This window comes from Taeniopygia guttata, chromosome 12 (genome assembly GCF_048771995.1).
Source record: "Taeniopygia guttata chromosome 12, bTaeGut7.mat, whole genome shotgun sequence".
NCBI classification, from domain to species: Eukaryota; Metazoa; Chordata; class Aves; order Passeriformes; family Estrildidae; genus Taeniopygia; species Taeniopygia guttata.
This window is the reverse complement of record NC_133037.1, coordinates 17,620,049-17,633,136: the sequence shown is the minus strand read 5'-3', so window position 1 is coordinate 17,633,136 and position 13,088 is coordinate 17,620,049. Positions and strand designations below refer to the sequence as shown.

General features: G+C 42.1%; 1 protein-coding gene across 24 annotated transcripts in view; it reads right to left on the bottom strand.

Moving 5' to 3' along the window:
- The window catches only part of ATP2B2 (ATPase plasma membrane Ca2+ transporting 2), a 399,432-nt gene that overhangs the window by 185,771 nt on the left and 200,573 nt on the right, over positions 1-13,088 (bottom strand). Inside the window, exon 1 of one of the 24 annotated variants that reach the window (XM_030283571.4) lies at positions 7,570-7,681. The exons of the other annotated variants lie outside the window; for them this stretch is intronic. The gene's annotated coding sequence lies outside the window, so the exon portion shown is untranslated. Of the gene's footprint in view, positions 1-7,569; positions 7,682-13,088 lie in introns of those variants that run through there. 24 annotated transcript variants of the gene reach the window in all.

The window sequence follows — 13,088 nt, the reverse complement described above, 5'->3', positions numbered from 1 at the left end:
TTTTGGATTATAGCCTTGCAGCTATGCCTCCCTCTTACAGGGACCTGACTCTAATTGTTAAAAATTCTCTCCCAGAATGAACCTTCCAAGACACTTTAGACATGGGATCATTTGTTTAACATTGTATTAACCAGCAACCTCATATCAAGAAAACTTCAGTTGTAAACAAGATTCTGTAACAAATTATCTGATGCATTAGGCATAAGAACTTTAGTCTAACTTAGGCACCAGAAAATCCACTATCAGAATTAAATATTGAAAACGAACACCACAAAAACAGCCCTTCAAATAAGGCTCAAAATTCAAAATCAGAGTACCAGTCTAGCAGGAACAGCCATGGTCTGGGCTGTTCAGCTTTTACAGAAGGAAGGACACTACAATGGCTGGGAAAGGAAAGGAGCTGCACTGAAGGACTTCAGGAGGAATTTCTTCACAGAAAGGGTGCTTAGATATTGGAAGGGGCTGCCCAGGGAGATGGTGGAGTCACCATCCCTGGAGATGTTTAAGGAAAGACTGGATGTGTCACTTGGTGCCATGGTCTGGTCGATAAGGTGGTGATCAGTGATAGCTTGGACTTGATGATCTCAGAGGACTTTTCCGACCTACATGATCCTGATTCTGTCCTTATTAGAAAACATTTTATCAGAGGACCCCAATACAACCCCAATACAGTTCATCACAGATACTTAGCAGGAAGGGAAGACAGATGCAGTTGTAAATGCAATTCAAATATTTCAGCCTTTATCCAGCTAGAATCCCCCTTTAACAATTATATCCTAAAATTGTTGGAAAACCTCTGTCTGCAGGAGTATCTCACTCTGCCTTTATATGTAATGATTTATTTTCATTCTTTCCCCCTCCTACCCCAAGATGGTAGATCTGCTGACTGTCAGATCTTTTGCCTCAAAACCAAGGTACACTGTGGCCACCCTGACCCAGGCTGGCTCATCTGCCTCTCTCTCCCTGATCTGCCTCTGCTCTCCTTGATCTGCTCCTGCCCTCCCTGATCATCTTGTGCTGTTTCTGATCTGCTCCTGCCCTCCCTGATCTGCTCCTGCCCTCCCTGATCTGCTCCTGCCCTCCCTGATCATCTTGTGCTCTCCCTGATCTGCCTCTGCCCTCCCTGCCCATCCTGTCCCCCAAGGCCTCTCAGGGATAAAGTGACATCCCTAAGAATGATGACATCCCCCAGAATAATAGTGACACTTCCCCCAGCAATTTTCCTTTTAACCAGAAAGGGGGTAGTAGTTTCCAACCAGTTTGCATCCTTGTAACCTGAATGAGCCCACCCGACATTTCAGAAGTGACACCTTATATTAATTGAGCATGTTTTATCATAACTCATTTTCCTCTTTAATCACATTTCCCCCTCAGACACAAGCCTTTATCAAGATGATTATCAGATGTATTATTTACTATTTTATGGTGCAGGAAGAACTTACCCAAAGGAAGGTGGCACTTGCAGGAAGGGTGCTTTAACAAGAGACATTAATTAGCAACCGCTGTAATAACACCACAGCAACAAGTGTCAAACCTCCCTACATGGACTCAAGCAGTCAAGACTAAGTTAACATTTTTTTCCTTATTACTCTGACTTTTATATAATTTCACACCATAAATGGAAAAGTCATCTAGAAATTTGGGACAGGTCATTTATCACTGTTGAAAGCAACTGCACAAAAATGTCTGAGATGGAAGAATTTCAGTAACATTTTCTGAATTCCCAGCACAGGACAAGACTGTGCTGCTTTCATTCCTCCTGTTTCTGCACTTTGGTCTTACCTATATGAATTCTACTTGCTGGAATCAATTAGAGCAGCAGAAGATCATAAATCTATCATGGAAAGGTAAAAAAGTCTCATAAAGAATGGCCAGCAACAACCCAGAGGAACAGCTGAGCCCGAGCTGCCATTGCAAATCAGTGCTCCAGGACTGCCAGAGGACTCCACAGCACAACACTCACAGAGGTCCCAGCAGACTAAAAGTTGTCCATGTCTCACAAAAACACAGGCTCAGGTTTCCCTGCATTTCTGCTTGGAAAACTGACTTCAAATCAAACAGCTCTCTTTTGGTTTGGGGGTTGGTTTTTTTCCCCAGTGTTCCGAAGAAAACCATAGGATGATTTAGATTGGAAAAGATCTTTGAAGGTCATCTAGCCCAACTCAGAGCCAACTCCAAATGTGGAACAGCTTGCTCAGGGTCATGCCCAGCTGAGCTTTGAGCGTCCCCAAGGATGGAGATTCCCACCCCTGTCTGGGCCACTATTCCCATGTTGGAACATCCTCCTGGTGAGAAAGCTATTTATATTTGACCAGAATTCCCCTTACTGGAATTACAGCTTTTACCTCAAATCCTTTTGCTGTGCACCTTGGGGACGAGTCTGGATTTTCCTTCTTTTATGACCTCCATTGGGTAAATGAAGAAAGGAATAAAACCACATCCACCTCTTCTCCTGAGTGAGGAATGCTGACACTCCCAAGCCTCTCCCTGTGTGCCACATGCTCCCACCTTGGTGGCCCTTCTCTGAACTGCCCACAGTCACCAGTACCTCTCCTGTACTGGGCAGACTGGTCACAACTCTCCAGAAGCAATATCACAAGTTTGAAACACAGCAAGGAAGTTAAAAGGAGTGGAGAGCACAATTATTGAAGAGTTCAATGCCCACATCTTGGCTTGGGTATCTCTGATAAAGCAGTTAATCTACACCTGCCATTCCAAAGGGCTTTCCCTGAGCTCACAATGCCACCATTCACCCAGAGCTGCTGAGAGCGAAGGAAGAGTTGGGATGAACTTTGCCAAAGTCCCTGGGAAAAGGATTTTATTTCCAGAATCAAGAATAAGTCTTCATAACTGGCACTGGAGGGGGAGGAAAAAGTTTCTATACAATGAAGGCCATCCATTTAATCAAAACATTTATCATAGAGTGAATTTTCTGGACACATTTGAACCTCAAGGTCAAAAGTTGCAAATACAGATTAAATACATTTCTTATATATAGGATTAGCACACAAAAGAGATTGTTTTAAAACTTGTTTTCCTTCAATCCACAAAGTATTGGAATTAAGGGACTTGAAAAATCAGCAAAGGAGTTTGATGCATTTACAAATCTCCATTCACAGTCCTATCAAGATAGCCCTGCTAAAAAGAATTAATTCTGATTATCAAGGGGGAAAAATTGTTTGCCTGCTTTAGCAGGTTGCATAATTCCCAAAAATACTTAGAGCAATATTAAATTCTGCTATATTGGAAGTTTTGCATTATACAGGATAATGCAATACCTAAAACTGAACACGACCATTTAGGATAAAGTAAGACAGATTATCAATCACCTCTCCCTCTGTTTCATAAACACAATTTGAAGAATGAGGCTTTGGTAAAGGCATATACCAAGAAACAAATACAAATCGGAGCAGAATTCAGAGATTAACAACTCAACCAACTTCCTAAAGCCCAAAATGCATCCAGAGGGGCTCTGCTGGGGGGGAAGGTGCACTGAGAGGTGGACAGGGATCATGTACAGTGGTGGGAAAGCAAAGGACTAAAACAATCAGCATTTCAGTGGGGCCACAGTGTCAATAAAGAGAGAACTTGCGTGTGAAGGCTGTGGCTGTGATCTTTAACCAAAATAAAATCAGCGCAAAGCCAGAAAAAGGAACAGGGAGGCAGGAGGCAGCACAGGTAACAAGTGGAGGCACCCCTTGGCGTGGGAGAGGATTTGAATTCAGCTCTGAAACATTTTCCAGCATCCCCTGGTGCTCAGCTCCCGGGCAGCAGGGATGCTGCAGCTCCAGCAGCCAGGCAGGCAAGGTTTGTGGAGAAGGGGAGGCTGGTCCACAGCCCCAGTGGAGGCACTGCTGTCACCCCACGTGTCAGGAGAGACAGACAAGCAGCAAAACTGGAGAAAGGAGGAGTCAGGAAAGCGGCTAAAGAGCAAGAGATGCATTTAAGCCTTTGCCAAATATGTGCAACCCGAGGGAGAAGGCAGGGAAGGAGTGAGATGGATACAGCCCTTCACCCTGGGATTCAGGGGAAAGGAAAGCTGCCAGCACTGCTCTGCAGCACAGATCTCTCAGGTCCTCATGGGTTAGAAACAAACATCTTCATTTCTGCTCCCCAGGTATATGATGGTGTCTTGCAGAGTGCTCTGGCTGTGCTGGCCAGCACTGACACCCCGCTGGCCAAGCACAGCCTGGCTGCTCGCAAGGAGTGAGGCCAGGCAAGCTCAGAGCAGGGCTCTTCTAAAGCAAATTTGGGCAATGTGAAGTCACCCCAAGTTTCAGAAATAAAGGTTGAACAGCTTTCTAAGGCACTCTGATGCACATTTTCTGCTGGATGAATACAGATTTTGCAACACTTGCAAATCCCTTTAGCAGCAAGGAGAGTTGTAGGACTCCGTGCACACGATGCACTATCACTGAAGTGATCCCTATTTAATTACTAAAGAAAACACAAACACTTTTCAGTTGATTTTCACAGTGTTAAATAGCTTACAAATTCTGGCATAGATGCCTTTCTTGGCATGCATCAGGTTCAACACTTGAGCAAAGTCATTCCTTCACCTCAGCTGAAACCTGGGCCCTCAGTGTTACGACACTGCCCTTGATTCCCCACAAAAACTGTGGTCATTCTTTAGGAGTTTCACATCTTCACTTTAAAAAACAAGCAATTACAGCTCCTTCATGTTCTATTTTATGGTTCCAGCAGTTTTCTTAACCTTGAGAAAATTTGGCACCATTATTCTAATTATGAGAAGTGGGAGTACATGAAATCTTTCCAGCAAAGGAGAATCTGAGCTGGCAGATGCATGAAATTCTATCCTGCAAAATGACAGAAGGGGAAGTAATGGGACACTAGACCTGTCACTTACCCAGGTAAGTGCTGTAAATAAAAAACTACATTCTTTTAAGCTCATTCAGCTCTTGATAAATTGACACCAAGTACCGATATTGCTACAAAATGCAGCTGCAGTAACTCAAATTGTTTATTTACAAACCCTGTTGTCACTATAACACAAAGACAAGCAGTGTGTGTGTGTTTGTGGTACATTTAAAGCCCCAAAGCCCAGAAAAGAAAGTCTCCCATGTGTGTCCTGACACAGCACCATACATGAAAAATGCATGCACTTTCCTACTGTGCTCACACATTGGGTTACAGCCACTGGGGATTTAAATACCCCACTGGCTCTTTCTCTGGGACAACTGCCCTGGAACCCAACATGCACAAGTCCCAGGTGCCATGGAGCCTATGGAGCCATCAGTCCCTAAAATTTGGAGAAAACTGAAGGAGTTTATATTTTAACAATTTCCCGTTAAAACCCTCAAGTTTATTAAAGTCTCTGTGCTAAAAATATTAGAAAGCTTTCATTCCAATAAAAGACACCATTCCACAAGGTCTCCTCAAGCACAGGAAGGCTCAGTGAAATCCAGGCAGGCCCTCACAGACATCCCTGTTGCAGAGGGGCAGAGCTGAGCTCTCAGGGATCTCCTCCACAGCAGAAACCTTCTGAGATCCCTGCAGTCACAGATGTCCTCACACACACTTAAAAACTTAAAACCACACTTCAATCCCTCCTGCATCTTTCTCTGTGTTGTACTTGGCTAACCCCTTACATAATCCCAGGACTTCCTTATTTTAAAGCACATATAAAATAGTCTGAGTTCAAGCACAGAGATAACAAAGTCGTCAAACAAATCTGAACGCTTCCAAAACCTACTTTTCTCTTTTGACAACTGTCTGAGAACAGAGAGTGCAGAGAGCTGTTCCTCCTTTAAATTTAGCTTCAGCCTCTGCGAAAATTCCTCCCAACGCTCCAGCACTTGCTGCCTGGTCTTTCCATTCAAGTGGAACGGGGCAACGAACCCGATTTTGCTGACCCATTCCCATGGCTGTGGGATTACAGAAGGGAAAAAATGAACACGTGTCTGAAGAGAAATCCCAAATTTTTTTTTTTTTTTTTTACATCTAAGGCTGCTGGTGCACCTCTGTTTGGCACGTCTTTGTGTGCCAGGGAAGGAGCTGGTGCTGGTGCTGCCCTCGGAGCCACGTGAGCTCTGGAGCTGCTCAGATGTCTGCCTGACATGGGATTGCTCTGAAATTAGAACATTGCCCCATTTTCAATAAAGCCTCCAAGATTCCAGGGTTGTCCCTGTTAGCAAGGGATGTCCTTGAAAACGAGGACAGCTGATGACCTTAAAGAAGGAGGGTAATTAGTCACAGCCCTGCAACCTTTTCTCCTAAAGAAACAGTGATAAAAGTAAACTCCTATTAGAATATCATTAAATGCATTATTATGCAATACTGGTTACATAACCATGCTTTACCAACTCGGGGTATTTTCAGGCAGAATTCAGTTTCACAGACTTGCCCACACAGAAAGGTTTTTAAAAGTATGAATTGTCTCTCTGGAGGGGATGAAAAAATCTCAGGTAAACTGATGAATGGCAGATTGGCTGCCAATATTTCACATCCAACTTCAACCCTTTAAAAAAAAGTATTTTTAACAATCCCTTTTAGCTAATTCCTCCCAGAGAAGTGATAAAATTCATAGAAACATTTGCAAATCCAAATATATCACCCTATCCAGACATTCAGTGCCATTTGAATTTCAGCTAAAAATTCACTGTGAATCCATGCAAAAATCAAAGATAAAGCAAAATTAGACTACACTAAGCACGACAACTTGAAAAATGTTGCTGCATTTTGTCAAAATTAATATTGTCATCTATTTTCCTCTATCCCTGCTTCCAATAACAAGGAGGAATAGTGATGCATTCTATGTTTTACTAAAATATTTCATCTAATTGTACTCATTTAACAGCTTCAACAGTTAGTTCAGAAATGTTCTCACCTCTAAAACAAATACCTGAATATTGTTCTTATTGGTGCCTGAGCTCAAGTTAAATAAAACTCACAGCTATTATAAAGTCTAAAAGCAAGAAAAGAATGAAACAGGAGCGCATGTGAAATTCTGACAAGGCAAAAGCTGCTGCTGATTGATTTTTAAAATATCAGATTTAAAAAGAAAGTATGTACATTTTCATCACAGAAATCTACATGAAATATAAGCATGATTATTTTTTTTTTAATTCATTAGTAAGCTGCTTATTTTCTTGCCAAACATTTTCTTGCAATATCAGCCATTTACTGCTATCTATGAAAGTCATTCCAAACACTGCATTTGTACTGGGCTACAGTAACAATTGTTAAAGAGAAAATAAACAGCTGATGAATATTTCAGCTACAGCATCATCTCTAGGTAATAAATCCAGCATAGTTACATTTTTCTTTCACATGGCTCCATTCTAATGAATCATTTCTATTCCCATCCTTCCTAAAAGTCAAACGCAGGGGACATTTTTGAAGCAATTACCATTTGCCTTCTGGCTGTGCAAACTAATAATGGACATTCTCCCTCTCTCACCAACCCACATTTCGTTCCCTGAGTGGGAACTCGGGGCACACACAGCTTTGTGCGTGCCTGGAACCCAAAAGCAGAACCCAGCAGAGCGCAGAGCAATGGTGCAGGGCAGCAGAGAAGGGAACGCGGTGCCGAGCATCCCTGTGCCGTACCTGGAGGAGGCGCGCAGGTGAGCCCGGCTCCCGCAGCGGCGCTGGCCATGGGATGAGTGCGGCGCTCCCGCAGCACACCCCGGGGTGTGGCGGCAGGGACACACCTTTCCTGCTTCTCTCCACCCCCTCCAATGGCTGGATCCCCGGCTCCTTCCCGGCTGGCGGCACAGCAGCCTGGGCAAGGGAGGCAGGAGCAGGGCTCCGGGAGCAGGGAGCGCTCCGGCGGGGCGATGCTTTCCTTTCCTTTCCTTTCCTTTCCTTTCCTTTCCTTTCCTTTCCTTTCCTTTCCTTTCCTTTCCTTTCCTTTCCTTTCCTTTCCTTTCCTTTCCTTTCCTTTCCTTTCCCCTTTCCTTTCCTTTCCCCTTTCCTTTCCTTTCCCCTTTCCTTTCCTTTCCCCTTTCCTTTCCTTTCCCCTTTCCTTTCCTTTCCCCTTTCCTTTCCTTTCCCCTTTCCTTTCCTTTCCCCTTTCCTTTCCTTTCCCCTTTCCTTTCCTTTCCCCTTTCCTTTCCTTTCCCCTTTCCTTTCCTTTCCCCTTTCCTTTCCTTTCCCCTTTCCTTTCCTTTCCCCTTTCCTTTCCTTTCCCCTTTCCTTTCCTTTCCCCTTTCCTTTCCTTTCCCCTTTCCTTTCCTTTCCCCTTTCCTTTCCTTTCCCCTTTCCTTTCCTTTCCCCTTTCCTTTCCTTTCCCCTTTCCTTTCCTTTCCCCTTTCCTTTCCTTTCCCCTTTCCTTTCCTTTCCCCTTTCCTTTCCTTTCCCCTTTCCTTTCCTTTCTCCTTTCCTTTCCTTTCTCCTTTCCTTTCCTTTCTCCTTTCCTTTCCTTTTTCCTTTCCTTTCCTTTCCTTTTTCCTTTCCTGCCAAACCCCCAGCAGCAAAATGACATTCCTGCAGCAAGCACAGTTCTCTCCCTCCGAGGATTTTTCATAGAGGTGCACAGAGCGAAATGAAAGAGAAAACAATTTCCATTTCTGCTCCTTGTTTTTCCCATGTGGAATGTGTTTGGAGAATTGTTTACCTGGGGTGATTGCTTGGTTGGATTCTGGTGAGGATTGTTTTAATCTGATGGCCAATCCAACCCACCTGGGGCTGGACTCGAGAGAGAGGGTCAGAGAAAGGAGTATGTAGTTTTGGTATCTTCCTTTTATATAGTATATTAATGTATTTTAACATAGTTATAATAAAGAAATCATTCAGCCTTCTGAATTGAGTCATTGTCATTTCTTCCCATTGGGTTTGCCTGCATTTAGAAGCCGTAGGAATGCCGAGCGGCCCTGGCAGAATTTCCCATTTGCTGAAAAGGCAGGGAGCCGTCAGTTCCAGCCACCACCTTTTATCTTTTTAGTTATTTATTGGAGTGCTGAAACATAAACCCAGCAGCAAAGAAAGCCTTCACACCGCCCAGAGCACCTGGCTCGTTTTGTGGCGCAGGAATACTTGGAGAAATGAGAGGTAGAGGATTAAATGGGATCAAGCAGAGGATGAACCTGAGTCCCAGCCTCCCTCACTGAGCCCTCAAGCACTAAAAGAGCCCAAAAGAGGGGAGGCAGCAAAGCCAGTGCTGCAATTCTCAGCTTCTCTGCCCAGATTTGGGCACCAGGTGTAAGCCTAGCTCTCTGGTTTTGTACAGCTTGAACTGTAACAAGATTTTTCTGTAATCAACATAAATATATTGAAGTACTATTGTAAATTTTAGAGGAAATAAAGGAATAGAGGAAAGGAAAAGAAAGTTCCTACTAGCTCAAAATTTTAGAATGTCTCCACAAAAATAAGTGGGACAATCCACATTAAAAAACAAACCAATATTTTTATGAAAAAGTTGCATACACACACTAAGTTACTACTACTACTACTACTACTACTACTACTACTATTATTATTATTATTATTATTATTATTTAACCTCAGGCACTTTCTCACAGGTAAACATTTTCTCCCATCAATAAATTAATTGGCATTAGAAAAAGAAAATAATGATAAAATATCCAAAAGTAAGAAAGTTTAGTGCTGCTTTTTAAACTATTGTCTCATTTTCTCAGGAAACTTTATTATATTTTAATGGTGCAAATTACATTTATCACTGTCACACTATGGAAATTAACTTCTGATTGCTTTAAATTACAGATCTTTGTATCTGTAGAGAGTAACATTTTCTCCTATAAAAGTATAAGGACTTTTAATAGAGTCTAGAAGAATTATACTGTGATATTTTAAAAGAAACACTGTCAGACTTACCTGAGAAAATCAAATCCTGTGAATTAATGCAAGTTTGATGAGACAAAATTTTAAGAGAGTATTTCACATGTACAGACCCTCCATGTGAAGAAACCAACAGTTCCAGGTCTTTAAATTTTGGGACTGTAAAAAGAGACTCCAAAAATACTCAAGGTGGTTTCACCCAACTATTAAAATAAGTGGCTAAAACCTAGGTAATTAAGAAATTCAAACATATGCAGAACAAAATATGGCACTAAGCTGCTAGAAAAGTATATTTGTGGCATGCAAATGTCTCAAGGTAAAACAAAATTACACCTGAACAGGAAAGCAGTATGTGCAACCTCCACAAAATATTATTCTTAAGTACTGATAAGCAATTGCTGTTGGTGAGAGGAGTAATTTCTTAAGTGGGAGTGATAAAGATCTATTTGTTATGCATTTTTAAATAATTTTTATTCATATTCCAGGTCCAAACAGGAGTCTGAGAAAGAAAGCCCTGAAACTGTGCTGAGCTGCTGGGTTTCAGATTGTAAACCCCAAACGCTGGAGCCACTCTGCCTTTGTTATGGCAGAATGAAACACCTTCAGCTCACCCTTCCCTGGTGTCCTGCGGGTATTTTACACTGATTTCTCCCGAAATAAAGCCACAATTCCATCGGAGGGCTCCCTGCATCCAGCCCAGGCTCTGACACCCCACATCAGCACCCAGGGGAGCTGCCAGGGCTCCCCAGCCCCGCTCAGCTCCGTCCCCAGGAGCAGCTGTGATTTACGAGGGCTTTGCACTCTTTGTGCAGAGGGCAAGAAGTGCCCGAGGAAGGCTGGCACGGCTCTGCAGTGCCCCAGTGGCACCGTGACCTGCAGGAGCACAGCAGAACACCTGGCACCTGGCACAGCAGAAATGCCACCCTGTCCCCAGCCTGCTCCCACATGGGCAGAAGGAAAAAGTCACTTCAAAGCAAGCTCTGTATCTTTCTGTATACAAATAAACACCTTTTTTTTTTTTTTTTTCCCCATTTTCCACAAGGTAAATGTTCACCAGCAGCCGTTCCCAACCTGAGTGGAGCAGGCTAAATTTAAGAATTGAAGGAATTTATTTCCCTTACCTTTGTGGTACTTTCCATTCTGAATAATTATGAGGCTTTTTTATCTAAATTTACAGAGGGAAAAAAAGAAGGTGATTGGGGTGGGGAGTGTTTAAAAATGACAGAAATCAAAGGGGAGAAGTTTGGTTCACAGCATAGGAAAAAGGACATTCAAGACCAATCTGAGATATTATTTTGGGAAAGTCACTTTTGCCACTGCTCTAAAATTTGCATGAAGCTCAGGGTAATCAAATGTTATCTTCACATTATACTATATAATTGTCATTTTAGGCAGATACATTCACATTTTTATTCACATTTTCCTGTACATAAATGTAACTTTCTAGCCTAGATGAATCTGCAAACAGATAAAGTATTGCTTCTTAACCAGGCAGTTTTTAGGAAATTTTTAACAGTAAAACCAGATTTTAATTTTTTAAAGAGTTATATGTAAGATAATAGACAAGAAATCTGTATCAAATCATTTTATCAAGGCACAGGCACATGGCTAAAGGAGAGAGTAGAATTTCAAAGAATGAGAAAGGAGGACCAGAGATGATGGAATTTATGTGTGGGGACAAAGCACAAATTAAGTAACAATACTGGGAAACAATTAAATGGAAAATGGTAATAGAAATGGAAATAGGTAATAGAAAATCTAGATTAATTTAATTAATTTATTTTAAACTTTACTTGGTTTTCCATAAATTAAGCAATGTCATTCAAGCATACAACAGCTCATTTAAAAGAAACTACTATTTTTAAACAAAAACTGTCTACCAAAAGTCTGAAATTAAAAAAAAAAAAAAAAAAAAAAAAAAAGTGGGCTTGATCCAATCAATACAATCCTATCCATTAGAGTTTCAGGGGTGACCTTTACATCAGATCTTTGCATCTTTGTGCAATTCTGATGCACCAATTCTGTGTAAGCAGAGCTGAAAAATGGTGTGAGATATGAATTCTGACAAAAGGTGTTTGTAGGCCTTTTACAGCACAGGTGTAAAACGTATGAATTCTGACAAAAGGAGTAAGAACTCTGAATTCTGACCAAAGTTATGAGGTGGGGACCCCATAGCTCTGAAGCCTCATCCCCCAACAACCCAGAGTCTGCTGGAGCCCAGCATTCCCCCAGCTCCCCTGCGCAATGAGCTCCAAAACCCAGTGTGCACAGGAGATTCACCTCACCTCCAGCAAGGTAAAAACCAGCCCAATTCACAGATTTTTGTGCTGTTGCAGCAGTACCCAGCTGTCCCACACAGCACATTTTTCAGACACACAGAGAGGCTGAGCACTAATATTTCATGAAGGTGTCACATTACTCCCCCCAAAGGGGAATGAGACATGCAAGGCAGGCCTGGCGTCTCCAGATTTTAGAGATAATTGCACAAACCTGTCACAAAGTGCTGACCATCACTGTGATACAGCTCATGGACAAGTACACATGTTAGAACTCCACATTTTTATGCAGGTTGGGTATATTTCACATCATGAATGGCGGCTAAATCCCCACAGCAGGGTGTGGCACTGGATGAGCTTTAAGGTCCCTTCCAACCCAAACCGTGCTGGCATGTGTTACAGGAGCACAGGGCAGGGAGAGAGGGTTTGGTTTTGGGGTTTTTTTTCCATAAATGGAGGTGAATAAGCAAAACAAAACAATTTTGCTTCACTGACTTCTAAAGATTTGTCAACTGGAACCCAAATTTTGATTCAATACTCTCTTGGTAAAATTTATCACTCTTTTTATCCATTCCTTTTATCTGTACTCTTCTCCAGTGTCCATACCACTGTTTGGTTTGTGTCCCATCAAACATTTCCTCAAGCAATGTTATTAATCTAAATACATCCAAATGCATCTGTCATGACCAACGTTTCTCCAATATAAGAACAGAATTCTTGATTGAGTAGAAAGTTTTAAAAGTAGGTGTTTTCTACTTTCTAAGGCTCTGGAAAAATATTGTGTTTTTTTCAGAAGAAACAGTCTTTTAAAGTAATTTGTCTGCTTTTTGAAATAGGTAGAACAGCAGAAGCCAAAGCTGCAAAACCCCTTTCAACCTCAATAAAACTATCATTTAATCCCATGCTGCGTTACATCTCCTACAGCAAGAGAACAGGATTTAAAGATTGCATTTGTGCACTTTTGGGACTGTTCTCACAGTCCCAATCCATCCCCCGCCATGCTTTTTCCATAATTATGACAATGAAAATATACAAACTATAATAAGCATGTCC